The sequence below is a fragment of the Micromys minutus genome, assembly GCF_963924665.1.
Source record: "Micromys minutus genome assembly, chromosome: 21".
Classification (NCBI taxonomy): domain Eukaryota; kingdom Metazoa; phylum Chordata; class Mammalia; order Rodentia; family Muridae; genus Micromys; species Micromys minutus.
In genome coordinates this window covers 38,682,280-38,693,069 of record NC_137956.1, presented here as the reverse complement: position 1 = coordinate 38,693,069, position 10,790 = coordinate 38,682,280, and the positions used below count along the sequence as shown (strand labels likewise).

At 42.1% G+C, this 10,790-nt stretch overlaps 2 pseudogenes across 2 annotated transcripts; both read right to left on the bottom strand.

Moving 5' to 3' along the window:
* Window positions 1-549: 549 nt before the first annotated feature.
* On the bottom strand, window positions 550-1,484 carry LOC308434406 (heterogeneous nuclear ribonucleoprotein A1-like 2; annotated as a pseudogene). Its single transcript has one exon. The product of its transcript is annotated as a heterogeneous nuclear ribonucleoprotein A1-like 2 (transcript).
* Window positions 1,485-8,167: 6,683 nt separating this feature from the next.
* Window positions 8,168-8,643, bottom strand: LOC308434364 (U1 small nuclear ribonucleoprotein C-like; annotated as a pseudogene). Its single transcript has one exon. The product of its transcript is annotated as a U1 small nuclear ribonucleoprotein C-like (transcript).
* Window positions 8,644-10,790: the final 2,147 nt, after the last annotated feature.

Here is a 10,790-nt window from a genome sequence, read left to right as displayed (position 1 = left end):
TGCTCTTGCTTCTGTAACAAGCACTTTATCCATGATGAAGCAGTTCTTTCCCCCAGTCCTCCTTCTTGCTCCCAAGTACAAAAGCCCCATCAGACAAGAAAGAGTCTGTTTACTGGTTGATGTGAAATGTGTTTTCCTCTTTTTTTAGATGTTTATTTATTATTTATAAGTACACTGTAGCTGTCTTCAGACACACCAGAAGAGGGCATCAGATCTTATTACAGATAAGTTGTGAGCCACCATGTGGTTGCTGGGATTTGAACTCAGGACCTCTGGAAAAACAGTCAGTGCTCTTAACCACTGAGCCATCTCTCCAGCCCCTAAAATAATTTGTTATACAATTAGTCACAAATACAGTCCTGGAGTGTTTGCCCACACACATGAGTATTGTCTAAAACACCTCTTCTTTGTAGCATCTGGGCCCTGCCACCAGTGTGCTTGGCTGAGCTCACAAATCTCTCCTGTAGCTTCCCTGTCACTTCTCTGGCTCTGCTCTCCTGCTAAGCTTTGTTTCCTGTCTGGAATGAGAAGCTCCTGCCACTGCCTTAGCTACTGCTTGCTACTTCTGGAACCTCCATAGCCACCTTGGTTTTGTGGTTTAGCAAAGTACTGGCCTGCGCCACCTTAAGGGCCAGAGCTCCTGCCTCCAAAGTTTCCTCCCTTTATGGGTCCAAAATTTGAAGACAGGTTATTGTAATTGCCAAAATCATTATGGCTTCCACCACTTCCAAAACTGCTTCCATCATTGCCAAATCCATGATAGCTATCCCCACTGCCACCGTATCCACCACTACGGCTGCTACCAAAGCCACCATGACCACTGAAGTTCCCTCCTTGACCAAAATTGTCACTGCCACCAAAACTATCTCTACCACCAGCACCAAAGTTTCTGGAACCACTTTGGCCTCTCTGGCTGGATGAAGCACTAGCTATCTCTTGGCTCAACAGAGCCTTTTTTACTTCACGGTTGTGGCCATTCACAGAATGGTATTTCTGAATCACCATCTTATCTACAGAGTCACGGTCATCCAAGGCGACAAAAGCAAAGCCCCGCCTTTTTTTTTCTACTGCCTCTGTCAGTCATAATTCTATCACTTCAGTTTTCCCATACTGCTCAAAATAATCTCGTAGGTGATGTCCTTCAGTGTCTTCTTTAATACCGCCAACAAAGATCTTTCTCAGTTAAGCAGGCACCTGGTCTCTGAGAGTCTTCTCTTGACACAGCTCTCTCAGGTTCCACAACTCTTCTGTCCACCGTGTGTGGTCTTGTATTCATGGCAGCATCCGCTTCCTCCACAGTGACGTATGTGACAAACCCAAAGCCCCTGGATCTCTTGGTGTTTGGATCTGTCATTACCACACAGTCGGTGAGTGTTCCCCATTGCTCAAAATGGCTCCTCAGACTCAGTTGTTTTGAAGCTCAGCCCACCGATGAAGAGCTTTCGCTGCTGTTCTGGCTCCTTGGGAGACTCTGACTTAGACATGGCGGCAGAGTGATGAGAGCCTTCAGCGGTGATGTTGGACCCGCATGGCCCAACGATCGGGGTGTCCACTCCCACAGAGACACAGAGATGGAGACTGATGCAATAGGCAAGAGGTTTAATTGATAAGTCCAGTGCACTAGGGTTGTTCTGCAAGTGGAACAGAGACTACCCAGAGGTTTCAAAGTACACAATTTTTATACAGTTCTGACGTCGGATTTCAGCAACAGCATGGGGTGGTGGGTTACAGTGACCCTTGGATTCATTGGATGAGGGGGTTTAGGCTGATAATGATGCATATTTGAATTTTTCTATGAGACCTTGTGGTTGTCAGCCAGTAAATTCTGTACTTGTTTAATTTCTCAAAACTGGGTGTTTTGAAAAAGTATCAGAGCAGGGGCAACTTAACCTGGCTAAGAGCTTCACAAATTTCTTAGGTGTTTTGGAAAGTACCAGGGATGGGGGCAACTGCAACTTGTCCCTAGGTGGCATGGCCAAGAGCCATACAGTGCTTCTTCGGCAGCATGAAAGAGCTGAAAGCTAGAGTAGGCTCTTAAAAAAAAAAAAAAAAAAAAAAGAATCCAGTTGTAATGGCTCATGGTTGTAACCCAACACTCTGGAGGTAGAGACAGGATGATTACTACAAATTTAAGGTCAATCTGGTCTACTTATCGAGTCCCAAACCAGTCAGGAACTAATAGCAAGACTCACACCTAACAACCCAAGAAAGTGGGGCTGGAGATGTAGCTCAGTGGTAGAGCATTGTGATCCCCAGTACCATAAAGCAAGAACAGAACTCCCACTGTGACTTGGCTACCTCTGAGACACTGTTTGTAAGGATATAAACACCAGTGATACATTGCTTTAAAAACTAAAATCTAAGGGCTAGAGAGATGGCTCAGAGGTTAAGAGCACTGACTGCTCTTCCAGAAGTCTTGAGTTCAATCCCCAACAGCCACATTGTGGCTCACAGCCATCTGTAATGGGATCTAATGCCCTTTTTTGGTGTCAGCTGTATATAATAAGTAAATCTTTAAAAAATCCTAAAATCTAAATGTTTGATTTTAGGAAATGAAGACTCAGGAGCCAGATGCTGAGGTAAAAGCCCACTCCCTCAGATTAAAGGTGTGAACCCACCACCACCTTGTTAACTGTAACACTCAGTCTAGAAACCAACTATCTTAGAGAGATCTGCCTGTTTCTGTAGAGATTAAAGGCACGAACTCTCACCACTTTGTTCAAATAGTTTATTAGAGCTCCAAATTGCTCCAAACCTTAGAGATTTAATAAACAAGTTTGAACTGTAGTAATCCTTTGAATTTACTTAAAACATTTTAAATCTCTTACCTGTGCTTTTAACACTAAACAACAAAAAATTCTCTTTGTTTAAGAAGAAAACTTAAAAGCTAATGTCCAACAGGTTTGCAAGTTAACTATTTTAAAGGTAGGGCATGTGGTATCTTTGAAAGGCCAACACACAGTATGTCCTAGCAACCTGGACTGTTCTTGATAAGACCTTTTAATATTTTTCTCAGAAGCATTATTTATTTCATGGTTTGTTTTTGAGATTGGAGGAATGTTAATCTATGTTTTCCAATGCTGCAACAAATCATGTCCCCATAAATTTATGGCTATATTAGCCACATATAGCTTTAATTTTCCTATTTGTCCTTCAGGACCCATAACATAGACCAATCCTACACATTGTTTTACCTGACATAAAGTTCCAATCCCTAGAAACTGAATATTTACCTTCTGAAGAGGTAAATCTGAATGCCAAGATTTTGGTGAAATTACTGTTACATGTGCTCCTGTGTCTCCTAAACCTTCCAGTTCAATGCCATTGATCTGTATTTCCAGCTTTGGTCTCTGATCATTTATAGCAGTTTGCCAAAATACTTATTTTTCTGGTCTCTCCTAAACTTTTTTTTTTGTTTTATCTATTGAAGCTGTTCTGATTTTAATTATATCCAGGGCAGTGTGATTTTTAACAACAGGCATTAAACCTTTTAGTTGCTCAGTGGCTGATCTTCTCCTACAATGACAGGGAATGATTAAATTGAATCTGATTTGGGGGCCTGCAGGAGGCCCCTAGGGTATTTCCCAACAGCAAAGGTTATCTTTCCCATTCCTTGCATTCATTAGTCCAGTGCTGGCCTTTACCACACTTTCTACATACTCCAGAAGGCTGAGGCCTTATTTTTGGATTATTTCTAGGAAAAAAAAAATGTTTCTAGGAATGTCTTGTTTATAGTCAGTTGCCTTTCAAATGACCTTTCTTATCACAATTAAAATATCTGCCATCTTAATTTTTAAAAATATTTTTAGAATTACTTTTCCTGTCTGATTAGCATAACAGTGATGTCCACTATCAGCCAAATCTCTAGTCCAGACCTCTACTGGTGTCTTCAAAGGTCTAAATCACGCTTTTGCATTCTGAACTAGCATTTTCAACAGCCAGAGATTCTTTTGGCATCTTTCTGATTTCTGAATCTGATCTGATTCTATTCCATTTACAGTGAAGTCAATCTTTGCAAACAAAAACCAAAAACCAAAAAACAAAACAAAACAAAAAACAAACAAAAAAAACCCCAAAAAACCAAAAAAACAATGAAGGCTTCTTTTGGGCCTTATATAATTTTAGTGACTCAGACCTTTTTCCTGTTTCTTCAACCTTGTTCCAAGCATTTAAAATGCTAAACAACACAGCACCAAGGTAAGTTCATCAAATTCAAGCTGCTTTTGTAATTCAGTATATGGACCTTCACCTAGCAACTGATCCTGGGAAATACCAATGCCTCTAGCCTGATTTTATTGTTCTGTGGCCCTAGCTTCCTCTTGCTACCATGTTTGCCATTGTAACTGAGGACTGGCTCCCAATGCTGTTGCCAAATCTTTCCAGTCTTGGGGGAATAATTCTGTTCTGAGTTACCCATGAATTTCATATCTGCTTCATACAGGATAAATACATACCATAGAAAATGACCACCTCCTTAAATCTCTTCAAATCTAATATGTCTATAGGATTCCATTTAATTTCATTATAACCTTGTGGGTATCTATTATCTCCTAGTAGGTAACGTAACTAAGGGTTTTCTAACAACTGAGGACTGCCCCTTTTGGTTTCATTGTACCTACCGTACTGTGATATGCTTCTGTCTAAATTCCTCTGTCTATATGTGAGTATTTTTCTTATTCTTGTTTATACATCTAATTTTTCTTTCCCTTTTCCTGTATCTCTAAAGGTCTTTTCTTTGAGCAGGTACAGAAAGCCACTATGGCTATTAAGAATAAAGTAAATAAAGTATAGGGTCTGGAGAGATGGCTCATCTGTTAAGAGTACCGACTTCTCTCCCAGCAACCACATGGTGGGTCATCTGTAATGGAATCCAATACTTTTTTATGGTGTGTCTGAAGACAGCTACATTGTACTCACATACATAAAATAAGTAAATAAATCTAAAAAAAGAATAAAGTATAAATCACCCCAATGATAATAATTGTAATTTATATTAAGCCAATATCAGTTAAACCATTTAGCTTTTCATTTTCTGTTTCTATTTTCAAGCCCTCTAGAGTCGCTCTATACAGGGTCCTAACCTTCTACACTGGTGCTTCCTATCCTTAACGCTCTCCTCTAAGACTTCCCAGATACTTATCAAATCTGATGGCTCCTCAGTTTGTCTACAGCTGGTGCGATCTCTCAGTCCATGGGGTCTTGCTACAAGTTGGAGTGCCAAAATGTTGTTAAAAAAAAAAAAAAAAAAAAAAAAACCAACTAATTTCTAAATGCAGACTTAGGAGCCAGACACTGTGGTAAAAGCCTGGTAGCTCAGAGAGGCAGAGAAGGCACCCAGCTGACCTTCCTACTCCACTAACATCCCAGAGAGGAAAAAAACCTGCTCTCCTTGTTCACACCGTCTTAAATACCCTTCTCCTCAAAACCCTTTCTTTCTGTGACTATGTTCTCTAATTGTGCACTTCTTAACCTAGGGCTGACTTTATTTAGCTCTTGAATTAAAGGTGTGTGCTTTTCAGTTGTTTAAAAACAAGTGTACATTTACAGGAAACAGAAAGCTCTAGGATCAAAGGCTGAGCCACACCACAATGAGAAACAGTTCACAATCTCTAGGTTCATAATGTGATCAAAAACCCCACAACAATGATACCCACTGCATCTCTTGCTCTCCAGGATGGCAGTTCCTTAAAGTCTCAGTTTTGTGCTGACAAAATGGATCATTAGGTAACAGTTCTTACCATTCCTTTACTCCAGACTTATACATACAAATAATACATTAAAAATAATTTAAATCTTCTGTATTCTGTTTCATGTGGATTTTCACAGACCCAGTATATCTTTCCATCATAGTAAGGGTACCTGGAACTGGGACAAATGCAGTTAGATATACTGTTCTTCCTCAGGATTTCTATTCTTTCATTTTTTTCAGTGGAGGTTTCAGAACTTGAGGTGCTGTGAGGGTCTGGCTAAGTGTATACTCAACTTGTTCTCAGACTTTTGTAGCTATTGTTTGGGGCAGATCTTTAATGGCTCAGTATCTTTTTGTTGTCGCTGCTGCTTTTTGACAGGGTTTCTCTGAGTAGCTTTGGTTGTCCTGGAACTTACTTTGTAGACCAGGCTGGCCTCTAACTCACAGAGATCTACCCCAGTGCTGGGATTAAAGGTGTATACCACTTCTGCCTGGCAGGGCTCAGCAGCTTTAGTGTCTTGAACCTCATATAAGTTAATTAGCCAAGTATTCTAGCCCTGAGCTACAACCCCAGCTCCCTCCCCTGGGATTTAAAAAAGGAAGTTATGTATGTATGTATGTATATACTTATTTATTTATTGTTATTGTTTTTAAACTGGGACTTACTATGTAGCTCTGGCTGTCCTAAACTCACTATGTCTTGGGGTCAAGAGTCACCCACAAACCACACAAACACCCATCTCAGACAGGGTTGTTTTATTGAACACGCACCCTAAACCTGATTGATCAGGGCCATAGCTCATAATTTGGGGGCTAAGGCTATGACCTCAAACATCTATTAGGGCCAGCTTATAAAGGGGAAAACCACAATGAGCTCACATGCAGGTGAAGGAAGTGCTGTTCAGTGGTTGGCTCTGACTATCGAGACAGAACAGTTCTAATTGACCTTTATTTTTATTGGTCCTAAGTTGAGCTTATGGTTGTCAAATTTCTTAAGATTAATAAACCTCAGAACATACAGAATGTAACAGGACATGTGGTCAGCATGATCCTGCTCTGAATTAAGTTATTTTTCTGTGTCAATGACTGGCAGGCATATTATAGCAAAGATAGGAAAGAGCTGGCCGGCATGGAACAAAATGGATACAACTATGCTATGGGGGGAGGGGTGGTGGTGTTAGGGTAAAGGGGAAGAGCCTATGTAGATCAAGTTAGCTTCAAATTCAGAGATCCTCCTGCCTAGACCTCCCAGTGCTAGGATCAAAGGTGTGTGCTATCACACCCAGCCTAAAAGATTTAAGAGGTTTTTGCTTTATATGTATGTGCAGGTACTGTTGGTATTAGAAAGGGGTCTATACACAGGTGCTGTAGTGGCTACTCCTGGTTGCCAACTTGATTATATCTGGAATGAACCACAATCTAGAATTGAAGGGCTCACCTATGACCCTGATCTTGGGGGTGGGAGACACAAGTTTCTGACCTGGATCTTGGCATGGAGAATTTGAGGTATAGTGGCTATGAATCCCAAGACACTAAGGTAAGGAGACCTCTGAATTCAAGGTCATCAAGGACAAAGGAAGTCCCAGATCCAGGTGTGGTGGTACACACCTTTAATCTGGGACACACCTTCTGCTGGAGACCTACGTAAGGACATTAGAAGGAGGAAAACTCCCTCATCTTTGCCTGCTTACCTTGTGGGATTGTACAGCTGGAGATCCTTGAACAGCTGCTGCTGACCATTGTTGGGGAGTTGGACTACAGACTGTAAGTCACCAACAAATTCCCTTACTATATAGAAATTACCCATAAGTTCTGTGACTCTAGAGAACTCTGGCTAATACAGATGCTATACTAATACAGGAGGCCAGAAGAGGGCTGTCAGAGTCAGAGCTGGAGTTGCAGGCTGTTGTGAGTCATCTCATGGGTGCTGGGAACTGCACTGGGTTCTCTGGAAGAGCAGAAAGTGCTGTTAACCACCAATCCATCTCTGCCGTCCACATTTTATTATATTCATTTCTGTCATCCAGAGGGAGAGGGGGGAGGAAGGGAAAGAGGAAGAGTGTTGGCTCAGGTGCAAAGACAGGAGAAAACCTGAGTCAGGTTTCTCCTTCCACCTTGTGGGACCAGAGGGCTGAACCCAGGTTTCCAAATTTGGCCGCAAGTGCCTTTGCCCACTGAGCCATCTTGCTCACCATTTCTCTTCTTTTGAAAGTGTTCCTTTCTTCCTTTATCACTTGGTAGCACCGGTAAGACAGCCTGTTTTCTTGTTCTGCTAAAAAAATTATCCCATAGTTTTTTTTTTTTTTTTTTTTTTTTTTAACTAAAAGAGCTGACAATTTTATTTTCACATTTCACAACATAAGTAAAAACCTCACTTTTTTTGTATCACTTCTCTCTTCAGAAGCATTCTTTGTTAGGAAGTTCCTTGTCCTGCATCTAGTAAACACTCTCCTGGTGAAACAACAAGAAATACTGCTCTTATCTGTCTGTCTGGGTCATGCCAGGCCTTGTGGGGACCATCATAGGGCGGGCAGGAGGTCTCATCATTGGAGGCCCAGGCATCATGAGCATGTGACCTCCCATGGTGGTTTCATTCCAGAAGCTGGTCCCACAGGCATCATCCCAGAAGGAGGAGGGCCCATCACTCGCATCATGGGAGGGCCTCCCATGTGGGGTGTAGGCATCATGCCAGGCCGAGGAGAACCCAGAGAGAGACTGGGGAGGGAGGTGGGAATCATGGCCCCTTCAGGCAGAGGAGCAGAGAATGGAGCTGGAGGGATCTTTGTTGAAACACAGCCATTGCTTGTTCAGTCAGGCTCTGTGCCTGCTCTTCTGTCCATTTCTGGTAATAGTTCTTCACATTCTGTGTTTCCGACCACTACATTGTGTCTTCCTCACAGATGGAGAATCATGGGTAAGATACATATCACAGTAGCGCAATGAAACTTAGACATGTTTCTCTACAGGCCATCGGCTATCCAGGTTCCTCCTATCCCCACCCCACACCAGGAACTCTATCCCATAGTCTTAATGTATCATTTACCATCTGATTCTCTCCTGATTTATTGTCTCATTTTTTTACATCTGATTAAATCTTTAACTAGAGCGTTTCTTGAGCCTGTGAAGGATAATAGCAGTCAATGCTTTATGAGCTTAATCAAAACTATTGATCAAAACTCTGAACTGTTTAAATCTAAAACTACTCTTCCAGAGGCCCTGAGTTCAATTCCTAGCAACCACATGGTAGCTTATAACCATCTGTAATGGGATCAGATGCCCTCTTCTGGTGTGTCTGAGGACAGTGTACTTATATATAATAAAAATAAATATAAATAAAAAAAATCTTTTTTTAAAAAGAACTCTCAGCTTCTTCTCCAACACCATGTCTGCCTGAATACCACCATGCTTTCTACCATGACTATAGCGGACTCTGAAACTGTAAGCCAGCCCCAATTAGATGCCTTTCTAGCAAATGTTATTACAGCCGCCATGGTCATGGTGCCCCTTCACAGCAGTAGAAGCGCTAAGACAATCTGAAACCCGTTTCTTCTTTAATATGAAACTGTTGTAAGACCCCGAGGAGTGCTCAGGAGCACGACCCACAGAACACAATTAGACAACAGACCGCTGTAATGACAAGAGGTTTTTAATTCCATGTACATGGGGTTGCTCATCCTTGCAGGGAGAATCAACTCCGAACTCTAAAAAGCACACATCTTTTATTATACTTTTTAATGAGGGGGCTGACTACTATTTTACCATTGGTCAGAACTATAATTTTTAGAAAGGAGAGGAAGTGGGGAGGAAAGGGGCGGGAGAAACTTTGGCAGTAAGGTTGCTGACAATTTGCACTCTCCTTGGAATTCGGTACAGGGTGGGGTTGGGGAGCTGTTCCTAAAGAAGTCATTTTTGTTTTGTCTTAGCTTAGTTAGCACAGCCTGACCTGTCTATTAAAACTTTGTTTTTATATTTTCAGAACATTGTTTATACATTTTAAGACTTTGAGGGGTTTTGTCCTTGTTTTGTTTCTCAGAATTGCATGATTAGAGCATGAGCTAACTATGACATGCGTCAGGACCCTACCTAGGGCTTTTTAGAGGGCCAGGTGGCTATTAATCAGTATATTCTGTGGCTTTTTCTTTTCTGAGAATTACTCTGAGCCATTGTTTTTATTTTTCAGGCACAGGCCTTGGGATGACTGGAAAGTCTCTGAGTCTAACTTTAACAATTTCTGTGTCTTTAGGGTCTCATTCTAAAAATGGGGTGTTTTGGAGAAGTCTCAGAGTGCCTAAAAAGTTTGTTTTCTACATCAAAGCCTATTAGCAAGACAAACCTGTGTCCCTTCCTCAGCAGGAGACCTACTACCTAATAATGGGCATGTTGCCCACATACTTTGGCTGTAGCTAAACTCCATATTTATGAATCAAAAGTAGTTAACCTTCTGGTCATTTTCTCTTTTTGCCCGTTCTTCTTTTTTTTCCCCTCTTCTCTTCTTCCTGTCACTAACGTCTCCTACCAGCAGAAAAAAGGAGTGATGACACAGAGTTCTTCTCAACGCGGTTTATTCAGGAACCTTACAGCATGCCAGTGAAAATCTTTCTCTCTCCCCTTCTCTCTTTCTGTCCTCCTCCCTCCCCAGTCCATGTTGCATGCCTGCAGTTCATAGGTCTGCGTCACCTGACCTGATCTCAAGTCATGGGTGCACCTGCGCAGCTTGCACAGTGGGAGTGGCTAATCTGGGGGGGAGGGGGCAGGAGGAAGCCAGGTGCTAGTCACAAGACTAGGCCGGAGTCCCAAGCGCCATCTTTGGACTGCCGCCACACCCGCTCTCCACATCTCCCCCTTCTTTATAATTTTGCCCGAGAGAATGTTGCCCCCTATGGCAGTGCCCCTTACCCGTCATTGGGAGACAAACAGCATTGGTTCGATCCCTGTCTTAGGTTGGTGACATACCCAGGGAGTCTTACCCATCACTGACTACTTCTCTAGCATGCCAAGCCACACTTGAGGAGACTGCCCAGTCTCCACTGCTGCAAAAGCCTGTATCATTAAGGCTTGAGTTCTGCGCTGTCGAAATTGTATATGGCACATGCACCAGAAC